Genomic DNA, 27358 nt, shown 5'->3' on the forward strand with positions numbered 1-27358 from the left:
CGTTACTTTGTGAAGTACTTTTATACTCGTGCACTCGAGGTGAGATCATAGTCCCACCTTTTCAACAACTTTTTATACTTTTAAATTGTGGGCTGAGAAACATATACTTTGTTACATTTTGTACTACTTGCTTTTATACTTTGAACACAAGAACAAGGAAAACAAACATTCTACAGCGAGTTTAGAACGAAATTCCTCAATTCGATTATCATTAGTTACACTTGCCGGGTGTAAGCGAGAACTTATGTTATATGGCCATATGGGTTGACAACCCTCATCTTTGACGGTTCGCTACCGTCTACGGATGAAATATATTTTCGAGAATCAGTGTTTGTTCTAGCACTAAGTGATGGGGTATACAATGGAAGGAATGTTAAGCTTTGATAATTGGGTGCTCGCGAACCAACTTTTGGAATGCAACTTTTGGATGATCAATTTATGGAAATACTAAATCTTGTGGTTCAAAATATAACGTTTACTAATAAACCTATGATTTCACCAACGTTTTCGTACACAGTTTTCTATATGTTTCTCAGGTTCATACATGGCTATTTGATACATGCTTCCGCGTACATTCATACTTGCTTGGGGTCAAGCATACATGCATACACTCTGATTTCTTGCTTGGGGTCAAGCATACATACATACATACGCTAGGGATAGCACTTTTGGATTCAAACTTTTGTTTACATACTTACGCTATTTATAGCAACTGTGTTTTTCAACTTATATTATGTCGCAAGTTATTTCATTTATACTTTATGACTTTTGTAAACTTAGACTTGCTGTCGAATGGTTTTGTAAACTAAACTTGCAAGTCTTGTGCATTTTGGTCAAACGTTATCTTAAAGACTTATAATCAGGTAATGGGACCCACGTAGCCGACGCCGTCACTTGACGATTTGTCGGGGTCGCTACAGGAATAACAGAGGTACGTAGTGTGGTACGTGATGACGAGAAAAGTTGATCGGATCAACAATTATGTATTCGAATTCTTCGTGCAAAAATAACGAATTTCAGTTCCGTTGATTTCGAGTCGAGAGAGTATGCCTTTCGGGCGTTTAAGTAGAATTATTTCCATATTGAGTTCCGTTATGTGCTATACGAATTTAGCTAGAAAGGTTTGCATGCAAAATTACGTTCAAGGTTCGAACACGGAGAGGTTTAAAGTTTTCCTTAGTGAGTTAACGAGTTTAAAAGTCGTGTAACACGAGAAAAGTCAGAAATGAATCTTTGGTAATAACAGACGAGATCTAAGATTTTTACGAATACAAGTCCGAGTTGGGAGAGTTTCTTGATTACATGTGGCTTGATTTCGAGATTGATTGTAATGCCTTGACCATTAACGTCATGGTCTAGAAAAATTGGACTTCGTTCAACAAAAATTCCCACTCGGAGAATTTGGTATAGAGTTGCTCTTTTCTCAAAAGTTCGAGCGTAAGATGGTGATGTTGTTCGTTTTCCTTCTTTACTTAAATAAGTTAAGATGTCATCTATAAATACGATAACAGATTTGTCTAGATAAGTTGTATACGTGGTTTAGGAGGTTCATGAATACGGACGGAGTCCTAAATAAATCAAACGGTACTAAGAGAGATTTACAACTAACGTTGCGAGTTCGGAAAAAAAAAATGGCTTAGGAGACATCGTCTCCCTTAACCCCCAATTGATGATAACCGGAACGGAGGTCGATTTGGAACATACGGGATTCATGCAATTAATCATGAGGTCATGGATGCGAGGGAGAGGGTATCGGTTTCAACCGAAAATTTCTTAGTTCACAATAATCTACACAAAATTGTAGGGAAGCAATTTCTCCTTAATGAATAGGTTTTGAGTTCCTTAGTTCTATAGGTGCCGAGTCCAATTTCTTAACGCATATCCTCCGATAAAATTTATAGGCACACAATATTTTTCCGTTAGTCACTTAAATCGTCTAAGTAGTATCTAGGGAAAAAGGTGAAATGTAAAGAGTACAGGTCAAAGTCTCGGTTGTAAAACGTCTAGCGGTAATTGAATCGAATAAGTATGAACTATACGGTTTGTTGTGAAGAAACGTACCCGTGACTAGTCCATCGTCGTCTCGGGCATCCTAGGCGTTGATGTTGAAAGTTCAACGGCGTGCGTTGGGGTTGATTTTCTTATTTGGGCATGCACTCCTAAAATGACCCGGTTGGCCACATTCAAAGCAAACACCCGTCGTGGGTGCATTGGGCTCCTTTCGAGCGACGGTAGCGGTACTCTTACAGGCATGGGCCACATGGCCACTTCGGTGACACTTGATGCAAAATGGTTTGCCACACTCACCAAAATGATGTTTGCGACACTTGTTACAATAAGGTAGATTTCCGGCGTACCCCTTCTTGCGGCCGAGGGTGAAAGGCTTCTTGGAGATGTTATTATTGTTGTGGTTGCTTGGTTGCGAGGCTTCCCATTTCCTTTTGTTGTTACTCGGGTGGCTCTCGACCATTGGTGTCGGTGCTTTCATTTCATTCGTCATTCCTAAAGTTTGGCGGGCCGTTGTTAAAGCCTCTTGTAGGTTAGGGGGTTGGGATATTATTACCCCGTGTTGAATGCTCTTAGGGAGGCCATCCATGTAAAGTTCGACCCTTAGGGATTCGGGAGTCGTGAGATTTGGACACATTGAGACTAGTTCGATAAACCGTTGATTATAAGCTTCGAGGTCATTTCCGACCGTTCTTAAGTTCCTTAGCCCTTGCTCGAGCCTTCGAGTCTCATCGCGCGGGAAGTATTCGGTGATCATTCTTTCTCTTAATTCGGTCCAAGAGAGTGTAAGGGCTTCATCGATACCCACTGATTGTACATACGTGTTCCACCATGAGAGAGCGATACCGGTAAGAGTGAGGGTGGAAAACTTGACCTTATCTTGGTCCTGACAACCGTTTATGCTAAAAACGGATTCTGTTTGTTCAAACCATCGGGTGAGAGTAACCGGTCCCCCGGTTCCATCGAAAGTGGGAGGATTGTACTTCATGAAGTTCTTGTAGGAGCAACCTTCGATTGAATTACCGGCTCCATGATTGTTGTTGTTAGAAAAGTGATTGGCCACGGCCGTACCCACGGCGGTGGTTATCATTCGTTGAAGAGCTTGTTCTAGAGTTTCGAGAGGAGTGTTGTGTTGACCTTGGTGAACCATTGTTCCTTCATGACACAAGAATATCGTTGATTAGTATTTTCAACAATACTAACCGGAGTATGGAATAAGGATAGAGAGAAAATTTTCCTTGACTCGCCTTAAATTCTTTATGTCATAATGTCGGAACGTCCATGTGAATCACCGTAATATAATCCCGGAAATTATATTACCCTGATTCTCATGTGCATTTAACATTACTTCACAAAGTCAAGGTGGCGCATCAACAAAATTTATCAACGTAAGATCAAGATCGAATACGAGTCAGATATGATAGAAGAGTTCGAGTATAAATGCACAAATAGTCAAGTAATTCCTACTTCAGTCTATATGCCGGTTGTAGTCTAGATTCACCTATGTACCCTATGACTCGGGGTGGACACAAATGAACTCTAAATCCCTACAACCAAGGCTCTGATACCACTTGTAGCGACCCCGACAAATCGTCAAGTGACGGCGTCGACTACGTGGGTCCCATTACCTGGTCATAAATCTTTATGACAAAGTTTGACCAAAATATGTCGCCTTCATTTCAAAATAAAGATTGTTTCCAAAGTTTACAAGAATTGTTCAACCAAAAGTTAAGTTACAAGGTTATAAGTACATTTGATGTGACAACCCGGAAATTTCCAACCAAATTTAAACTTTATCTTTATATTATTCCGACACGATAAGCAAAGTTTGTTAAGTTAAATCTCAAGAATTTTAAATTGTATTCATACATTCATTATAACCTAGACCAAATTCCGACGATTCACGAACCGTTATATATAAATAAATATGTATATATATGTATATATATATATATTATAACTTGAGAATATTAATAAAGTATTAAACGTATAATACTTTACATGATCGTATTTGTTTCAATATGTTTATCGATGGAATTAGAAGATAATATCAAATTGTTGATTTATCAGATACATTATGATATGATTACTGGTCTATGTTATGAGGTCCACTGTGATTTAAGAAATCTATTCTTTTTGACAACATTCGGAAAATGGTAAAGTGATTTATAAGTAAGAACGTGAAGTGTAAATAACTTAGATGTTGGATATCGACAAGTTAAGTAACTCGACATTTTTCATTAAGATGATTTCATACGTTTATTTAACCTTTGAACTTTATCCCATGCTTCACCAACAAACTGTAATTTAAAAACTTGAAACCTATTATGAATATATATGATTCTACTTTTTTAAAACATTTTATGATATAACGATTTCCATTATTTTAACCTTTAAACAAAATGATTCTTAAAAATATATTTGGTTTTGGAAAACAAAATTATTATATTTATTTGATTTAGTTTCAAACGTACAAAAACGTTTTCAGTTTAAAAAGAACTTTATTATTAAAACGTATATAACTTTTATAAATATCTAGAACCACTTTTGACAACTCATTACTTAACCAGTATGATAAAGATAACGATATTTATATTTTATTTTATTAAATATATATAACGATTTAAATTAATATTATATATATTTATACGCGTATTATACGTACATAGTTTTATACTTTTACTATACTTAAACTTTACCTTTACTTTATTTTTACTTTACTTTAACTTTAATAATTCACTTTAATAATTCATACTTTAATAATTCACTTTAATAATTCATACTTTAATAATTCACTTTAATAATTCATACTTTAATAATTCACTTTAATAATTCATACTTTAATAATTCACTTTAATAATTCAAAAATCTATTATAAATAGAATTCAATAGGTTTCATTATTTCATAGAAACTTGAAAATATTTTTCTCTAAACTCTCTCAATCGATTTACATATATATATTTACTCCGTATTATTTCAAGATATTATTAGTATACATAAAATATTACGTCAGAGTGCTGTCCGAGTGATTTCGAAATTGTTTTTCGAGTGGGATTGGATTAAGGAAATTATGGGTTATAGCTATGGAGGTGATTGGTATGGTTCATGGGTATGCTCGTGAGGTCAATATAGTGTTTATCATCTCCGTTGCGTCTATGTACCTTTCCTGCAATATTGAATCTCAATATTGATACGTGAGTACTCATAATTTAACTTTTACATACTAATAGTGTATCCCTGACTAGTGCTCGAGTATATAGGATTATGCATGTTTGTACTTTTGATATTGCCTTTAGTTAGGTTATGTTGAATCCTGAATTAGTTATATATGCGACTGAGATAAGGTATAAGATATGCATGTCATTGGAAAGCTAGCGAAAAATTAAGAACTTTTCATTTAGATATCGAATGATTTCGATGAACGGATTTGAAGTTATAGTCCATCGAATTTTTGTATTATTATTAAAAATGATTATTATTATCGTCATTATTATCATCGTTCTAGTTTTATCTTATTATTATTATTATTATCTTTATCAATAAAAGGATTTATCATTAAAAATTGTTATTTTTTTTATTATTACTATCGTTATTATCGTTAAAGTTATAATTAGTATTATTATTATTATCCAATTATTATTATTATTATTATTATTATTATTATTATTATTGGTATTATTATTATTATTATTATCATTATTAATATATATATATATATATATATATATATATATATATCATTATTTAAAAATGGTTATTGTTATTGTTATTATTATTATTACTATATTATCATTAAGATAATTATTAGTATTATCGTTAATAATGTTATAGTAACTATCATTATTAATATTAGTGTAATTAAAACAAATATTTGTAACACCTAATTATTTTGATTACTATTATTATCATTATTACGAACACGATATAAAAGACGATTAAAAGCTATTAAACGAAACGATTAGGAAATAATGGGTAAGAGTATCATGATGAAATTAAAATATTATAAGATATTGATTTAGATAAAATTATCGTTCTTATTATTTTTATCATTACTATTATTATTAAAATTATCGTTAGTATTAAAACTATCATTTTAACAAAAATTATCATTTTAATAGAAATGTCATTGTTACTATAAAATATCATTATTATTATTATTTTAAATAGAATTATTATTTTAATGATAATATTAAAAATTATCGTAAATATTAAAGTTATCATAATTAGAATTATCGTTTTATCATAATGTCATCTTAGTAATTATAAATATTGATATTTTTATTATAATTATTATTATTACAAAATAATACAACTTTTACTTACTATCATTATAGATATTATTTTATCAAATAAATATTTGATACAAACATATTTTACTACGTGTAATAACTTACTTTAATAATACGTATCATATTATCTTTATAATATTAAATGAACCCTATAAATTTTATTACTTAATATATATAAAAGTATATTTTATTATATAAATATAATATAAAATTATATTTATTAATAAATAAATTATATTATTTACTCTAATAAATCTTTTAAAAATATATAAAAATATAAAACGACGATATTTAAACTATATATTAATCATGTATAAATTTTTGGAAATTATTTTGAGTCAAATTTACTTTTGTTGACTTTTGCATATTAGTCTCGAGCATTAGGATTGTGGTACACTATGACTTGACCTAATTTGTTAGACAAATATTGACCAACACATAAATATATATAATTAATTTAGGTTCGTGAATCCGAGGCCAATCTTGCACTTGTTCAATGACGTTATATGTATTTTTACTACGAAATACAGTATGGTGAGTTTCATTTACCTTTTTACCCTTAATATTTTTGGGACTGAGAATACATGCGCTTTTATAAATGTTTGATGAAATAGACACAAGTAATTGAAACTACATTCTATGGTTGAATTATCGAAATCGAATATGCCCCTTTTTATTAAAGTCTGGTAATCTAAGAATTTGGGAACAGACACCCTAATTGACGCGAATCCTAAAGATAGATCTATTGGGCCTAACAAACCCCATCCAAAGTACCGGATGCTTTAGTACTTCGAAATTATATCATGTCCGAAGGAGGATCCCGGAATGATAGGGGATATTCTTATATGTATCTAGTTAATGTCGGTTACCAGGTGTTCACCATATGAATAATTATTTTTTGTCTCTATGCATGGGACGTATATTTATGAGAACTGGAAATGAAATTCTTGTGGTCTATTAAAATGATGGAAATAAATGATTATGATAAACTAATGAACTCACCAACCTTTTGGTTGACACTTTAAAGCATGTTTATTCTCAGGTGTTAAAGAAATCTTTCGCTGTGCATTTGCTCATTTTAAAGATATTACTTGGAGTCTTTCATAGCATATTTCGAAGAACGTTGCATTCGAGTCATTGAGTTCATCAAAGATTATTATTAAATCAATTTATAGTTGGATAGTGGATATTATGAAATGGTATGCATGCCTGTCAATTTTTGATGTAAAGAAAGATTGTCTTTTAAAAACGAATGCAAAGTTTGTAAAATGTATCATATAGAGGTCAAATACCTCGCAATGTAATCAACTATTGTGAATCCTTTATAATGTATATGAACGGGCCCTTTCAGTTGGTATCAGAGCGGTGGTCTTAGCGAACCAGGTCTGCATTAGTGTGTCTAACTGATAAGTCGTTAGGATGCATTAGTGAGTCTGGACTTCGACCGTGTCTGCATGTCAAAAGTTTTGCTTATCATTTCTAGTCGGAAATCATCTGGTTATCATCCATAGGAAATTACCTGCTTATCATTATTAGTCTAGACACGTCTTGCTACATTAATTGCATGAGTAGTGTATAGACAAACTTCATATCTTAGCGTATCTGTTAAATCATATCTTATCGTATCTGTTACTTTAAACTTTACCTGACATACCCCGCAAATTCCTCCGTAATCTATGAAATCTTTTGATCTCTATATATAGATATCCTATGTAAATAGAATACCACCCGATAGCCGAAAAATCATTTTATATCGAAAATCCTTTATCCAATCGTACGAAATGGAATTTGTCATCAGTTCAAGTCACTCGGATTCCGAAATGGAATCTCACTCAAGCTCCGAAAGCAGTGTGACCGGAATGGATCAACCAATCAGTCATCACCTATTCTGGATGAATTGGGGATGGGTTCGTAGCCTCCTCAATCATTGGAAACAAGAAGAAAGCGAACCTTTCCATCCACCACATTGCCCTCTTGGCGAAGAACCTGAAGCACTTACCGGTGAACCTGTTCGAGACACCATTTTCTCTCTCATTTCCAGGGTATCTCGTCACGATTATATACTACATCAAATTCTAGATTTTATTTATCCGCTCGTTCCGACCGACAATCATCCTGGAATAATAGAAGAAGTCAACGAACTTCGCGCCCGGGTAGTGGCTTTGGAGAATATGGTGCAGAGATTACAAACACCAGTAGCAGCACCAGCAGCATAACCAGTACCACCATCATCAACGCCAACAGTACCATTACCACCTCCAACCACAACCGCGTTGTAAACCTCAACTTCACAATCTGTCCCACGAGCATCAACGTCATACGCACCATAGATGCCAAGGAGTACCAACAACAATAACTGACGAAGTATTAATTTATAACTTCATTGGAGAAACATTCCGCGGCGATTATATAATCTCTAAAGTCTTAGAGATTATCTAATCTAGCCCTAACCATAAATCAGTTAAGCGAACCAAAATGATAGAAGGAAGAGTAGAAACCCTGACAAAAATGGTGTGTGATTAACAAGTTAAACTTGTTTTACCAACAGCATCAACAGTACCGTCAATGTCACCAGCATCGTCAGTACAGTCAACATCAGAATCAACAACACCTATAACATCACAAACTCCGTCAGTTCAAGAATCACCGTGGACATCATTACGAATCAATAATGTGTATATTGTATCAACAAGTTATGAAGAATTAACTCATTCCCTCTAAAGAAATTATATATATATTATATATATATATATATATATATATATATATATATATATATATATATATATATATATATATATATATATATATATATATATATATATAGAAATAAAAAAATAAATCTTTCCGTGCTAAGCTATTGTGTGTGAATCTTAACTACTCAGTTAATTCATATTACAAATATGCAATAATGTACGTCCCTCACCCGCGACTTAACCATCGTTAACAACAATCTCTGTCTCAATTCAACAAATTCCAATTCCTAATAAATCAAGTATATATTTGATTTTACACTTCATCATTGATGTAACCGAAACTTTTCAGATAACATCATTCGTACTTTGCGAAGTTCACAAGAATTTAACGAAAACCAACATCACATCTCAACAAATAACGAAGTATTGATTCATAATTTCAATATTATTGAAGAAATACTTATGTAACCTCTAAACCTTCAAGGAATTATTCAATTCTAGTTCCAACCGTAAATCGAATGAGTTTAATTTAGTATTAACTCATTAAAATCTATGTTACATCTGAGGAGAATATATACATATATATTTTCATAAAGACTGTAATAAAATTCTTATGTACAAAATATTAATTGTGAAAATTTTTTAACGGGTAGGTAATACCCGAGAGATATATATAAATTCACAATTAATATGTTACATTCTTCGAATCAGATTAAGCAAATTATCAATTATACTTTCTACTTTCACAATAATATACATTCTTTTATAGAAATCAAAACAACCATACTCATTCAAACCCAATTACATATTCTGATTTTAAAATCTCAGAATTCAATTCGAGATATAACCAGTACCATTACTTTTAGATTCCTACATCTTTCAAAGCTATACTTTGACTTCAAAAGTGTGTTAGAACATCAAATGTATACAAACGATTACAATCTATGTTCAAACCCTTCGAAAATCTCTGAAGACACTTCAAATAATGAGCAATCGAGATGATGATCCAACCACATATTACCCACAGTTATGTACTTAAAAAGCTCTCGAAACCAAAGTCATAATTCAACACATATTTATGTTAGATCTTTTGGCATTTATTAGCAAAAATAACCTTGCAATTCCTTTGCAAAGTAGCAAATTATATCACAGCTCCAGCAAGACAACTTTGATTTTTTCATTCGGAGTAGCCTTATCATAATTTTGATATATGTGATTACCCTTTTGTTACCGGAGAACCTTTCATATTCCACCACATTAGCAATAAACTTACCAACAACTTCACTGATCTTGGGCATTTCGAAGAATCTTTATATTTATCGAAACCTCATCATTTACTCATCTGCCTCTTGTAACGAGAATTGTCATACGAATCATTGGGAGTTAGCAATCAGTATTTTGAAATCTCACAGCATGTTGACGCCAACAGTTATACATAAAGTCTATTTCCAAGGCTTACATACTTCGAATGTGAAGTTTCTGAAAAACACTCTGAACCACGAACTAGTTCTCGAAATGCTGATGAAGCAACAAAAACTATAAACGACCTTAGCAGTAAAAAGTTTGATGATAAAGATTAGTGTATTAACAAAGCTCAGAAATAGAGAAGTTTTGGAACTGGAAAATGGATTGAGCAAAGTATGAAGGAGGCAGTGGACAAATCACAAAGACTGAACCTGTCTTCAAAGAATCCAAATGATTCAGTGTCTGCTAAAGTCATTAACGAATACCTTGCTCCTGATACTAAACCCTTACAGACAATATTCTTCATCATCCTCTGATATTAGAAATTCTAAGATATCATCGTATCTTTCATTATAAATATCCTCCATATTTCTGAAGATATTTCCATAACTATTCTTATCTGGAATCATTTATCTCTTTGCGCTATCTGTATTACATCAAAAAGGAAACTGTTTAGTTCCTATACTCTGTAAACCTTTGAGTTTAAAATATGAATGTTTTTGAAGTAGTGTTGGAAACTGAAGCATGAGTTAGTATAATATAATGACACTTGATCAACGTGATTATATTACAGTAATTCATGCTAAGTTTCTAAATGGAACGTGATGATTCACAGATCATAACATCATCATGTGTCATGTTATACGACTCTTGTATTCTATTTAACCTCTAAAATATCAAGAAAATATTTCTTGATGATTCGGCCTTTTCCAAGGTATTCTAGTAATTTGACAAGTCAAGATCGTGTCATCACAATTTCCTTCCTAGAACATTAACAATGTTCATTCCGAAATTCATATTTGTGAATTCTGGACCATTACAAGCGGTGCTTAATCGCAAGAAGAAGAAATGAAAGGACAAAACTCCGAAATAGAAATTGGGGTATAAATTGCAGCAAATAAAAGAGAGCATTAACTGTGGATGACAATGATTATAGAAGATAGAAACAGAGACTTTGAAATATAAGGGAAGATATAAAGCCCAACGACAAACCAAAAATTATAAACCATATATATCGATGCATATAGCAATATAAAGACACGGGAGAACTAGAAACACTATAAACCCAAGACTATAGTAGAAGTAAATAGATTCTTCCGGCGGTAGATGAAAAAGAAGAATGACCGATATGAAAGTTATAAGTATATCGAGAATCAGAACTGGATGGAGCATATTGATGAATACTTTAAAATATGAGTTGAGGGGGAAAGAATAGAAGGTGATGAAACATGACTAGGAACTTAGAAATCAACAGATTTAACTCACACAATGACGGAATAAGTGAATCAAACCCTCTAGTGAATAGGTTAAGCTTTTTGTGATTAATTTAGTCATACCACAACTAAATCAAGTGTGATTAGATCAACACCTAGAGCTATTATTCACCACCTGGGTGATTTGGGTTGAGAGAGAATCGGAGGAGCTCACCAGATCTGAGTGTGTGTAACAAATGAGAGGCTTAATCTAAAAATGAAGAACATAAGACTTTATATACCCCTGCTATTGAATCACCCGTACGATTCATCCATCACACATACGAGTTGGCTTCATCAGCCGTACGGGTGATCACTCACTCGTGTCTTCTCATTTAGGTTGTAATTGTGACTTAGCTCAGCATCAACTGTGCGTATGAGCCTGTCAGCCGTACGAGTGAGGCTTCACTCGGACGTCTGACTAATTCTAACATAGTCAAACATCCAAATCTCGTTCCTGCAGTTGCTGTGACCACATACAAACACGGATAGGATAATAACGAACGATCATGGTGGCCTGTAAACTGTTGTACCTGCAATGGATGTGGGTAGATGTCTAGGGACTTGCATAAAATGCATCAACAGAAGGTGTGAGTTGTAAGAAAACGAAGGAGGTGAATTTATAAGAAAATCATCGACAGAACAATTAAAATGGACGATCGTATTTAAAGCGGATCCTAATTCCTTTTGTTACCGGAGAATCAAATATTATTACAAAGATTTTCTTCAAATCCCTTGAAATCTGGAAATCAATCATATCTACGTCAAATGATAAGATGAATCTACACTTACTCATTTCACTCTTCTATGTTAGCTTCATTCGTAATCTTCATATAAATGGATTGTTTATCCAAATTATTCGCTGATGATAAAACTCTAATTTTCAGCCTGTATGCATCATGAAAACATACTTATTATCATTCACGACCTTTCCACTCAAATTTCGGGACGAAATTTCTTTAACGGGTAGGTACTGTGACAACCCGGAAATTTCCAACCAAATTTAAAATTTATCTTTATATTATTCCGACACGATAAGCAAAGTTTGTTAAGTTAAATCTCAAGAATTTTAAATTGTATTCATACATTCATTATAACCTAGACCAAATTCCGACGATTCACGAACCGTTATATATAAATAAATATGTATATATATGTATATATATATATATTATAACTTGAGAATATTAATAAAGTATTAAACGTATAATACTTTACATGATCGTATTTGTTTCAATATGTTTATCGATGGAATTAGAAGATAATATCAAATTGTTGATTTATCAGATACATTATGATATGATTACTGGTCTATGTTATGAGGTCCACTGTGATTTAAGAAATCTATTCTTTTTGACAACATTCGGAAAATGGTAAAGTGATTTATAAGTAAGAACGTGAAGTGTAAATAACTTAGATGTTGGATATCGACAAGTTAAGTAACTCGACATTTTTCATTAAGATGATTTCATACGTTTATTTAACCTTTGAACTTTATCCCATGCTTCACCAACAAACTGTAATTTAAAAACTTGAAACCTATTATGAATATATATGATTCTACTTTTTTAAAACATTTTATGATATAACGATTTCCATTATTTTAACCTTTAAACAAAATGATTCTTAAAAATATATTTGGTTTTGGAAAACAAAATTATTATATTTATTTGATTTAGTTTCAAACGTACAAAAACGTTTTCAGTTTAAAAAGAACTTTATTATTAAAACGTATATAACTTTTATAAATATCTAGAACCACTTTTGACAACTCATTACTTAACCAGTATGATAAAGATAACGATATTTATATTTTATTTTATTAAATATATATAACGATTTAAATTAATATTATATATATTTATACGCGTATTATACGTACATAGTTTTATACTTTTACTATACTTAAACTTTACCTTTACTTTATTTTTACTTTACTTTAACTTTAATAATTCACTTTAATAATTCATACTTTAATAATTCACTTTAATAATTCATACTTTAATAATTCACTTTAATAATTCATACTTTAATAATTCACTTTAATAATTCATACTTTAATAATTCACTTTAATAATTCAAAAATCTATTATAAATAGAATTCAATAGGTTTCATTATTTCATAGAAACTTGAAAATATTTTTCTCTAAACTCTCTCAATCGATTTACATATATATATTTACTCCGTATTATTTCAAGATATTATTAGTATACATAAAATATTACGTCAGAGTGCTGTCCGAGTGATTTCGAAATTGTTTTTCGAGTGGGATTGGATTAAGGAAATTATGGGTTATAGCTATGGAGGTGATTGGTATGGTTCATGGGTATGCTCGTGAGGTCAATATAGTGTTTATCATCTCCGTTGCGTCTATGTACCTTTCCTGCAATATTGAATCTCAATATTGATACGTGAGTACTCATAATTTAACTTTTACATACTAATAGTGTATCCCTGACTAGTGCTCGAGTATATAGGATTATGCATGTTTGTACTTTTGATATTGCCTTTAGTTAGGTTATGTTGAATCCTGAATTAGTTATATATGCGACTTAGATAAGGTATAAGATATGCATGTCATTGGAAAGCTAGCGAAAAATTAAGAACTTTTCATTTAGATATCGAATGATTTCGATGAACGGATTTGAAGTTATAGTCCATCGAATTTTTGTATTATTATTAAAAATGATTATTATTATCGTCATTATTATCATCGTTCTAGTTTTATCTTATTATTATTATTATTATCTTTATCAATAAAAGGATTTATCATTAAAAATTGTTATTTTTTTTATTATTACTATCGTTATTATCGTTAAAGTTATAATTAGTATTATTATTATTATCCAATTATTATTATTATTATTATTATTATTATTATTATTATTATTATTATTATTGGTATTATTATTATTATTATTATTATCATTATTAATATATATATATATATATATATATATATATATATATATATATATATATATATATATATATATATATCATTATTTAAAAATGGTTATTGTTATTGTTATTATTATTATTACTATATTATCATTAAGATAATTATTAGTATTATCGTTAATAATGTTATAGTAACTATCATTATTAATATTAGTGTAATTAAAACAAATATTTGTAACACCTAATTATTTTGATTACTATTATTATCATTATTACGAACACGATATAAAAGACGATTAAAAGCTATTAAACGAAACGATTAGGAAATAATGGGTAAGAGTATCATGATGAAATTAAAATATTATAAGATATTGATTTAGATAAAATTATCGTTCTTATTATTTTTATCATTACTATTATTATTAAAATTATCGTTAGTATTAAAACTATCATTTTAACAAAAATTATCATTTTAATAGAAATGTCATTGTTACTATAAAATATCATTATTATTATTATTTTAAATAGAATTATTATTTTAATGATAATATTAAAAATTATCGTAAATATTAAAGTTATCATAATTAGAATTATCGTTTTATCATAATGTCATCTTAGTAATTATAAATATTGATATTTTTATTATAATTATTATTATTACAAAATAATACAACTTTTACTTACTATCATTATAGATATTATTTTATCAAATAAATATTTGATACAAACATATTTTACTACGTGTAATAACTTACTTTAATAATACGTATCATATTATCTTTATAATATTAAATGAACCCTATAAATTTTATTACTTAATATATATAAAAGTATATTTTATTATATAAATATAATATAAAATTATATTTATTAATAAATAAATTATATTATTTACTCTAATAAATCTTTTAAAAATATATAAAAATATAAAACGACGATATTTAAACTATATATTAATCATGTATAAATTTTTGGAAATTATTTTGAGTCAAATTTACTTTTGTTGACTTTTGCATATTAGTCTCGAGCATTAGGATTGTGGTACACTATGACTTGACCTAATTTGTTAGACAAATATTGACCAACACATAAATATATATAATTAATTTAGGTTCGTGAATCCGAGGCCAATCTTTCACTTGTTCAATGACGTTATATGTATTTTTACTACGAAATACAGTATGGTGAGTTTCATTTACCTTTTTACCCTTAATATTTTTGGGACTGAGAATACATGCGCTTTTATAAATGTTTGATGAAATAGACACAAGTAATTGAAACTACATTCTATGGTTGAATTATCGAAATCGAATATGCCCCTTTTTATTAAAGTCTGGTAATCTAAGAATTAGGGAACAGACACCCTAATTGACGCGAATCCTAAAGATAGATCTATTGGGCCTAACAAACCCCATCCAAAGTACCGGATGCTTTAGTACTTCGAAATTATATCATGTCCGAAGGAGGATCCCGGAATGATAGGGGATATTCTTATATGTATCTAGTTAATGTCGGTTACCAGGTGTTCACCATATGAATAATTATTTTTTGTCTCTATGCATGGGACGTATATTTATGAGAACTGGAAATGAAATTCTTGTGGTCTATTAAAATGATGGAAATAAATGATTATGATAAACTAATGAACTCACCAACCTTTTGGTTGACACTTTAAAGCATGTTTATTCTCAGGTGTTAAAGAAATCTTTCGCTGTGCATTTGCTCATTTTAAAGATATTACTTGGAGTCTTTCATAGCATATTTCGAAGAACGTTGCATTCGAGTCATTGAGTTCATCAAAGATTATTATTAAATCAATTTATAGTTGGATAGTGGATATTATGAAATGGTATGCATGCCTGTCAATTTTTGATGTAAAGAAAGATTGTCTTTTAAAAACGAATGCAAAGTTTGTAAAATGTATCATATAGAGGTCAAATACCTCGCAATGTAATCAACTATTGTGAATCCTTTATAATGTATATGAACGGGCCCTTTCATTTGAAATCTAGGCGACACGGTTTAAAGTAAAGTCAAAAGCCGCTCCAAGTAATGCATGTATACTCGACATCCAATGCAAGTATCAAATAGTGAGCGGAAGCATGTATCACATATCGTGCAAGACCTGAGAAAAACATAGAAATCTGTCAACGAAAACGTTGGTAAAATCATAGGTTTAAGTAAGTATGTGAGTAAAAGTAAAGTAAGCCGAACCACAAGATTTGTAAAGTTGAAATAATAGTAATACATTCTAAAGTTAATATTCACGAGCACCCAATTATCAAAGCTTAACATTCCGTCCGTTGAATACCCCAGTAATTAGTGCTAGAACAAACACTGTTTCCCGAAAATATATATCACCCGTAGAAGGTAGCGAACCGTCAAAGATGAGGGTTGTCAAACCCATATGGCCATATAACATAAGTTCTCGCTTACACCATCTGATGTAACTAATGATAATCGGATTGAGGATTTTCGTTCTAAACTCGTATGTAGAATGTTTGTTTTCCCATTCTTGTGTTCACTTAGTTCAAAAGAATCGTTTATGTTTTCTCATCCCAAAAGTAAGTTCAAAAGAGTAAAAAGTGGGACTATGATCTCACCTTGCGTGCAAGAGTTAATAAAGTACTTCAACAAGTAAACGCGTGCAAAGACAAAGCTAGTCTTGACCTAAACATATAGGTTATATCAATAACGATAGTCATGAAGGGTCAAAGATGTTCAATTAGTCCTATGGATCGTTACGACTCGATTATGTAGCATGTGAATCAATTAGTCAAGTTTCATGCACGATACAAGTAATTAAGCATGTTAGAACGATCGTATAATTGTTTGGTTAAGTTTGACTAAAAGTCAAACTTGGTCAAAGTCAAGGTCAACGGGGTCGGGTCGGGTATCCGACAATTTTCCCATGATGAGAAATCATTTATGAGCAGAATGGCCAAGTTTCATGTTAATCGGAGTTACGGTTAAGCGGAAAACATTTTGTGAAAGGAAAAATAAAAACAAAAATGAGCTGGGCATATGCGCGGCGCGCTATGGGTTGCGCGGCGCGCACCCAAGTGTAAATCCTGGTCAGAACTTAACCACGAAGGCAAACATCTGGGATTTCTAATTCTGCGCGGCGCGCGGGTATATGCGCGGCGCGCAATACCTGGGAAACATGCAGTTTGCAGAAAAATGGTCCAAGTCACGAACCAAAACTCAAATTAACATATTTTATGAACCGAAAACATCCAAAATGCATACTATATATCGTTGGAAAGGTAATTTGACAAGGAAAACAACTAAACACGTTTCATCAAACAAAAACATCAATTTCAATAACCAATTTTCCGTCAAGTGATCATTAAGAATCCATTTTCAAAGTTTCAAGTTCATCAAATGCATTTTAAGTTTCGGGAATCCAATTCACACATGTGATATGCCGTTTTGAAGGTAATGAAGCATACATTACTACTAAACACTAACAATTAACATTTCATGGCATTCAAGCATCCAAAAATTCATGTCAAGAACTATCAAACCCTAGTCAAACATCTCAAAATCAATAATCATGTTTTTGAAGTTTTTCTTAATCAACCTACACATCAAATTGAAGCTAATGACGCTAGTAACACATTTAATACATGAACTTTAACAATTAAACAACTTTTAATCATCCAAAATCAAAGATTTAGCAAGCAATTTTCATAATGAACTAGTTACACCAAAAACAACAAATCGAGCATACAAATTACATACACGACATCACAATGAGCCATAGACACTAATTAACTACTTTATAAGTCAAGAACACGAATTTAAAGAAATCTAGTGTTTTAGAAATGTTACCCAAATGAGATGAAGTTGGTACCAAAACGAAGAGGAAGTTGTAAGGAGCTCAAATATGTAATTTGTTTTGCAAAATACCCGCTAGATCATAAATGGATGATGAATCTTTGTGTTTGGAGTTAGAGAGAAAATGGAGGAAGTAATAAAATGGAGGAGGTGATAATGAAAGGGTGGAAAGGGTTTGACCCTTTGACCTAGTCAAAGGTTTGAACCCTTGGCAAGTTTGGTCCCTCAACTATGAATCAGGTGCGGGAAATAACCGAACGAATTATTTTAAATTTCACGGGAGTACGGGAGATATTAAAATCCGATAACGAGAATATTTAAAATGTTACTTAACAAAGGATACGAATCTAGACACGAAGGGTATTATTTAAAAAGAAAAAGACGGGCGTTAAAATAATTTAACGGAAAAATGCGGGATGTTACAGTTTCTATATGATGTAACACTGATAGCACGAAGAGATTAATGATTTCAGATAAGAATAGTTATAAAAATATCTTCAGAAATATGGAGGATATTTATAATAAAAGATACGATAATATCTTTGAATATTTAAGATCAGAAGATGATGGAGACTATTGTCCGCAAGGGTTTAGGGTAAAGAGCAAGATATTTGCGAAAGACGTCAGCAAGCATTGAATCATTTGGATTCTTTGAAGTCAAACTTATTCTTTGTGATTTATCCACAGCTTTCTTCATAGTTTCGCATAATCTGCTTTTCAATGCAAAATTTTCTATTGAATGTTTCCGATATAATGATACACAGGTAGCACGAAGAGGTATATAATTTCGGACGAAAATATTTATGAAAATATCCTCAGAAATATCGAAGATATTGATGATGATATTTTGGAATTTCTAAGTTCGAGGGTTGATGAGGAAGATTTTTCGCAAGATTTTAACATGAGTACGGAGCAAGATATTCGTTGAAGGTTTCATCGAATCCAGAATTACCTAGATTCTTTGAATATATGGTATGGTCCTTGTATTTGTCCTTGGTCTCCTTCATGGTTAACTCTATCCGTTTTCCAGTTCCAACGTTTCTGAGCTTTTCTAACATACTATTCTTTATCATCAAACTTTCGATGGTTAAGGTTGTTTACGGTTGTCTATGGTTTTTGCTGCTTCATTCAGCTTTTTCAACATTCAGAGTATTGATTTGTGACTGAGTGCTTTTCAGAATTTCAGAATGAGAGATCATAATTCTAAGAGATAAATGTCATACATATAATTGTTGATGTAGATATGCTGTGAGTTTTTAAAGTACTGATTGCTGATTCCTGGTAATTGTTATGGCAGTTCTCGTTACAAGATGTGGATGAGTACATGACGAGACTTCAATAAATAAATATAGTGATTTATCGGAGGGATTTAAACCAAGGAGCAACGAGGTTGCTGGTACGTCTACTTATAATATGGTGGGATATAAAAGGTTCCCCGGTAACAACAAAAGAGCACGCATATATATCAAGATGTTAATAAGGTTGTTTCGAACGAAAAGTCGAAGTTGACTTGCTGGAGCTGTGACAAAATTTGCTACTTTGAAAGGAATCACCAAGTTATTTTGGGTAATAACAACGCCAAAGGAGCTATCACAGATACATGTTAAACGTTGAATCAGGTTCCGAGAGTTTTTCAGGTGCATAAGTATATGCATCAATCTTTTTCTTCAGTAGATAAAGTGTGGTTGGTTCATCCTCTTGATTGAGGTGTTTTCAAGAATCATGAAAGGTTTGAACGTAGATTGTAATCGTCAAGATACAAATGAGTTTTAAGATGAAATCAAGTGGCAAACTTGAAGAATTATTTAGTTTCATATGTTATAATCAGTATTTTAATTCATTTTAATTGTCCAATATTATTCGCCCACAGTCGATAGTACACAGTTAACAGTCCAATAATTCATATATAGTTTAATATATAATATTCGAATTAATTATTACGTATCGTGACCCGTGTACATGTCTCAGACTCGATCACAACTCCAACTATATATATTATTATAGAATCAACCTCAACCCTGTATAGTTAACTCCCGCATTACTGCATATAGAGTGTCTATGGTTATTCCAAATAATATATATAGATGGGTCGATATGATATGTCAAAACCTTGTATACATGTCCCGATATTTAAAGTGCGTAAAATAAATAACAAAAAATTAAATGACGATAAATAAAATTGCGATAATTAAATTGCGATAAATAAACTGCGATAAATAAAATGTAATTAGTTAGCTAGGAACAGTTAGCTAGGATTTTGTTAGCGTGGTTTCTTAACAGAATTTCTTATAGTTAATTCGTTTGTTTCTAACAAATCTTTATTTTGTCCAATGTTTTTCTTCATTATGCCACTTGTTGGATTCTGATACGTAAAAATCGAAATATGAAATTGAATGAAAATGGTTATTCTGTGGTGAACGAATACGTATTTCTGTGGATATAAGTAGGATTGTAAATGACTGTTGAATCAGATTGAAAGAATGCACAGTATAACATGTTAATATGAAAGCTAAATATTTCCGAGGGTATTACCTACCCGTTAAAATATTTTCACCATTAACAGTTTGTACGAAAAAATTTTTAATTACAATCTTTATGACCACATATATACATATATATTTTCTTCAGATGTAACCATGGATTTAATGAGTCAATATGATATTAAACTCATTTGATTTACCGTTAGAACAAGAATATATATAATCTCTAAAACATTAGAGATTACATAATCGCCATGTCGAATGAAGATAGATGATGTAGAATGATACGTAGAGCGATGATTATACTTGAGGTATAGAATGAGATGTTGAGGTTTGTGCTGCTGATGTTGTTGTTGATGGTTCGGGTGTTACCAGTGCTGTTGCTGAAGCTGGTCGGTTTTGCACCACGTTTTCCATATTGATTTTTCGAGCGCGAAGTTTGTTGACTTCTTCCATTATTCCGGGATGATTGTCGGTCGGAACGAGCGGATGAATAAGGTTTAGAATCTGAGTTATGATATACTCGTGGCGAGATATTCGGGAAATGAGGGTGAAAATGGTGTTACGAACAGGTTCGCCGGTAAGTGCTTCAGGTTCTTCACCAAAGAGTGAATTCGATTAGTGGAAGGAATCGCCTTCTGCGCGTCTCCATTGATCAAGTCGACTACGAATCCATCAGATGAATTGGGGATGGATGATTGGTTGATTCATTCTGGTGACGTTGCTTCCGGAGCTTAGATGACTATCCATTCAGAATAACTGTCGGGATAACTATCGGAATAGCTGTCGGAATTCGAGGAACTCGAACTAGTTGAAGGATTCATCTCGTACGATCAGATGAAGGATTTTCGATAAGAAATAGATTATAGGATGTAGATTAGTATCCTGCAATACATAATTTACATATGCATATATAATACTAAAATCCCATAAGTTACGGAGGAATCTACGGAAGCTGTCAGGCAAAGATAACAATAACAGATACGCTAAGATATGAATTAGCAGATACGCTAAGATATGAATTTTGTCTATACACTATTCATGCAGTCAATGCAATAAGATGTGTCTAGACTAAGAATAATAAGCAGGTAATTTACTAAGGATGATAAGCAAATGATTTTCGACAAAAATGATAAGCAAAACTTTTGACATGCAGACACGGTCGAAGTCCAGACTCACTAATGCATCCTAACGACTTATCAGTTAGACACACTAATGTAGACCTGGTTCACTAAGACCACCGCTCTGATACCAACTGAAAGGACCCGTCCTAATCCATCCGGACAAAGTCCATATCGATTACAAACGATTCACAATAGTTGGTTACATCGCGAGGTACTTGACCTCTATATGATACATTTTACAAACATTGCATTCATTTTTAAAAGACAAACTTGCTTTATATCGAAAATTGATGACATGTAAATCATTTCATAATATATTCAACTATAATTGTCTAAATAATAATCTTGATGAACCCGACGACTCGAATGCAACATCTTTTGAAATATGTCATGAATGACTCCAAGTAATATCTTTTAAATGAGCAATTGCACAGCGGAAGACTTCTTTTATACCTGAGAATAAACATGCTTTCAAGTGTCAACCAAAAGGTTGGTGAGTTCATTAGTTTAGCATAAAGAAACATTTCCATCATTTTAATAGACCACAAGATTTTCATATTTCCATTTCTCATAAACATACGTCCCATACATGGAGACAAAAATCATTCATATGGATTGAACACCTGGTAACCGACATTCACAATATACATATAAGAATATCCCCATCATTCCAGGATCCTCCTTCGGACATGATATAAATTTCGAAGTACTAAAGCATCCGGTACTTTGGATGGGGCTTGTTGGGCCCGATAGATCTATCTTTAGGATTCACGTCAATTAGGGTGTCTGTTCCCTAATTCTTAGATTACCAGACTTAATAAAAAGGGGCATATTCGATTTCGATAATTCAACCATATAATGTAATTTCACGTACTTGTGTCTATTTTGTAAATCATTTATAAAAGTTGCGCATGTATTCTCAGCCCAAAAATATAAAGGGTAAAAAGGCAAATGAAACTCACGCATATAAATATTGTAAAACAGTTAATAAAGCATTTGCATGTATTCTCAGCCCAAAAATGTAATGAGTAAAAAGAGAGCAAATGAAACTCACCTAATGTATTTTGTAGTAAAAATACATATGACTATATTGAACAACGGAACAATGCAGGGTTGGCCTCGGATTCACAAACCTATATCATTTGTATATTCATTAATATATATATATATATATATATATATATATATATATATATATATATATATATATATATATATATATATATAATAGTAATCGAATAAATAATTTTTTTTATTATATTTTAATTTATATATTATGTATAGTTGATTTGTGTATATATTCAAATTGATTTATTATTTGTATAGTTATATTAATATGTCCATATTTATATACGTAATTATTTAGTGTTACATTTAAAATCGATAGTTTGTCATTTTATAAGTATTTATATAAATGATCTTAATAAATTTGATATATATAGTTATATGAAGTTTTATTATAATTATAGTATATGTAAAGAGTATATTTATGCATAAAGTATTTATCTACTTGAAAGATAGTTTTTGATAAAAATAATGATTTACTAATAATAATAATAATCCTAATGGTAATCATAATACTTGTACTAATGATAAAGATAATAATAATACTCTTAGTTTGATTAATAATATTGATATTCCTAAATATTAGGATTAATAACGATTATCATTATCATAGTAATAATAAAAATGATGTTAATAATAATATTAGTTAGTTAATGATAATAATACTCATAACATTAATATTAGTGATAATCATAATTAACACAATAATAATAACATAATTAATAATAATAACAACAACAATAATAATAATAATAATAATAATAATAATAATAATAATAATAATAATAATAATAATAATAAATAAAAAGAAAACTACCTCATAAACACTTCCTAAAAAGAAATACCCCAAGCCGGGCTCGAACCCATGACCCCTCGTTCCCTAACAAACACCCAACACCGCTCCTCCAATTCTGACTTTACTGAATGTATTTATAACTATATCTATTTAATCCGATTTTATTTTTCTGATTTCACCATCTTCTTCATTAATAACCAAAGGCATCGAACATGAAGTTTTTCTTTGGGAATCAACATAACGAATTTAGTTTCATTTAATAACGTATAAACAAACACTAATATCTATATATAATTGTGTTTTTTTTAAAAATGAAAAATAAATATAAAAAAAAAACTGCTGAAGGTTACGGTTTATAAAAAAAATATATATATTGATTTTGATTTTTAATACGATTTAGGCAAATCTTTCAACATGAAATTTGTTGTATATCGTTCATATAAACTTTCCAATTCATCAATTTAAATTGATTTGTAACAGAAAACTCGAATTTGAAGGATGAACAATGTTTGACTTTTTTAGTTCAAAAACTTTGACTTGAAAATTCGTAATCGATAGAATGAATTGGAACTTAATACTTTACAGAAAGATTGAATGAACGATTCCTAACAAATCTGTTTTAAAGGATTTTGAAAATTGGTTCGAAATCGATATATGACTATAATTTGTAAGAACAGAGGGTTGCGAGCAAAAAATAAAATAAAATATATCTATTTAATTTCCCAAATAAATAACTGATAATGATCGTGTTATATAATAGAAGTGAGGAATGAAAATGCTTCTTCAATTAATACTGCTGTTCGATTGACTTATAGGAAAAGAAGAAAAAAAAAGTCGACACTCCGGAAGAAAAAAAAATAAAATCAATAAATAAATAAATCAGACAATGACTTTAAACAACTCGTTCGATTCATTCCATAATTGAAAGCTAACAAATCAGAAAATAACAAAATTTGACTACAGTTGATGTATATGGAAAACAGATTTAGGTTCCAACTGAGCCGTTCCATAATATATATTAATAATATTTAGTAATTATAATTATATTAATTAAAATTCCATTAATAATTGAATTAGTAATAATAATAATAATATTATTAATATTGTCATATAATACTAAAAAAATATATTACTAATAATTTATAATAATAATATTAATTATTAATAGTAATGGTAATAATAATATCTAATAATATAATAATACAAGTAATATACAAGGTATAACAAGTTATATTTATTCAATTTCATATATATATATATATATATATATATATATATATATATATATATATATAGATTTCATAATGCATTAATAATTACTAATAGAAATCATATATAGATAATAATATTATATATACATATATGTATATATTCATTTAAATATTAGTTTAATTACTTTGTATTTTACTTTGTATTTTACTTTACATTTTTAATTCAATTATTATTTTGTATGTTTATTAATTAAACTTAATATGTACATTTATATTTATATATATATATTTACATATTTATTTACAAACAACTGTTCACGAATCGTCGGGCATAGTCAAAAGTTAAATGCATTCATGCAAATTGTTCCAAAATTTTGAGACTCAACTTTACAGACTTTGCTTATCATATTGAAATCATATTAAGATTAAGTTTAAATTTGGTCGGAAATTCCCAGGTCATCACACATAATATACAATACAAGTTGATTAAGTTATGGTTGGAATAGATTTGTTACCAATTTTCACGCAGCTAAAATGAGAAAAATTATCCAATCTTATTTTACCCATAACTTCTTCATTTTAAATCCGTTTTGAGTGAATCAAATTGCTATGGTTTCATATTGAACTATATTTTATGAATCTAAACAGAAAAAGTATAGGTTTATAGTCGGAAAAATAAGTTAAAAGTCGTTTTTGTAAAGGTAGTCATTTCAGTCGAAAGAACGACGTCTAGATGACCATTTTAGAAAACATACTTCCACTTTGAGTTTAACCATAATTTTTGGATATAGTTTCATGTTCATAATAAAAATCATTTTCCCAGAATAACAACTTTTAAATCAAAGTTTATCATAGTTTTTAATTAACTAACCCAAAACAGCCTCCGGTTTTACTACGACGGCGTATATCCAGTTTTATGGTGTTTATCGTGTTTCCGGGTTTTAAATCATTAAGTTAGCATATCATATAGATATAGAACATATGTTTAGTTGATTTTAAAAGTCTAGTTAGAAGGATTAACTTTATTTGCGAACAAGTTTAGAATTAACTAAACTATGTTCAAGTGATTACAAGTTTATAACGTTGAATAAGACAGCTTTTTATGTATGAATCGAATGATGTTATGAACATCATTACTACCTCAAGTTACTTGGATAAACCTACTAGAAATGAGAAAAATGGATCTAGCTTTAAAGGATCCTTGGATGGCTTGAAAGTTCTTGAAGCAGAATCATGACACGAAAACAATTTCAAGTAAGATTTCCACTCGAAATAAGATTGTTATAGTTATAGAAATTGAATTAAAGTTTGAATATGATTATTACCTTGTATTACAAAGATAACCTACTGTAAGTAACAAAGGTTTCTTGATCTTGGATGATTACTTGGAATGGATTTAGAAAACTTGGAAGTAAACTTGCAATCTTGGAAGTATTCTTGATTTTATGAAATTAGAACTTTTGGAATTTATGAAGAACACTTAGAACTTGAAGATAGAACTTGAGAGAGATCAATTAGATGAAGAAAATTGAAGAATGAAAGTGTTTGTAGGTATTTTTGGTCGTTGGTGTATGGATTAGATATAAACGATATGTAATTTTGTTTTCATGTAAATAAGTCATGAATGATTACTCATATTTTTGTAATTTCATGAGATATTTCATGCTAGTTGCCAAATGATGGTTCCCACATGTGTTAGGTGACTCACATGGGCTGCTAAGAGCTGATCATTGGAGTGTATATACCAATAGTACATACATCTAAAAGCTGTGTATTGTACGAGTACAAATACGGGTGCATACGAGTAGAATTGTTGATGAAACTGAACGAGGATGTAATTGTAAGCATTTTTGTTAAGTAGAAGCATTTTGATAAGTGTCTTTAAGTCTTTCAAAAGTGTATGAATACATATTAAAACACTACATGTATATACATTTTAACTGAGTCGTTAAGTCATCGTTAGTCGTTACATGTAAGTGTTGTTTTGAAACCTTTAGGTTAACGATCTTGTTAAATGTTGTTAACCCAATGTTTATAATATCAAAAGAGATTTTAAATTATTATATTATCATGATATTATGATGTACGAATATCTCTTAATATGATATATATACATTAAATGTCGTTACAACGATAATCGTTACATATATGTCTCGTTTCAAAATCATTAAGTTAGTAGTCTTGTTTTTACATATGTAGTTCATTGTTAATATACTTAATGATATGTTTA

Source organism: Rutidosis leptorrhynchoides, chromosome 4, assembly GCF_046630445.1.
Source record: "Rutidosis leptorrhynchoides isolate AG116_Rl617_1_P2 chromosome 4, CSIRO_AGI_Rlap_v1, whole genome shotgun sequence".
In the NCBI taxonomy this organism is placed as follows: domain Eukaryota; kingdom Viridiplantae; phylum Streptophyta; class Magnoliopsida; order Asterales; family Asteraceae; genus Rutidosis; species Rutidosis leptorrhynchoides.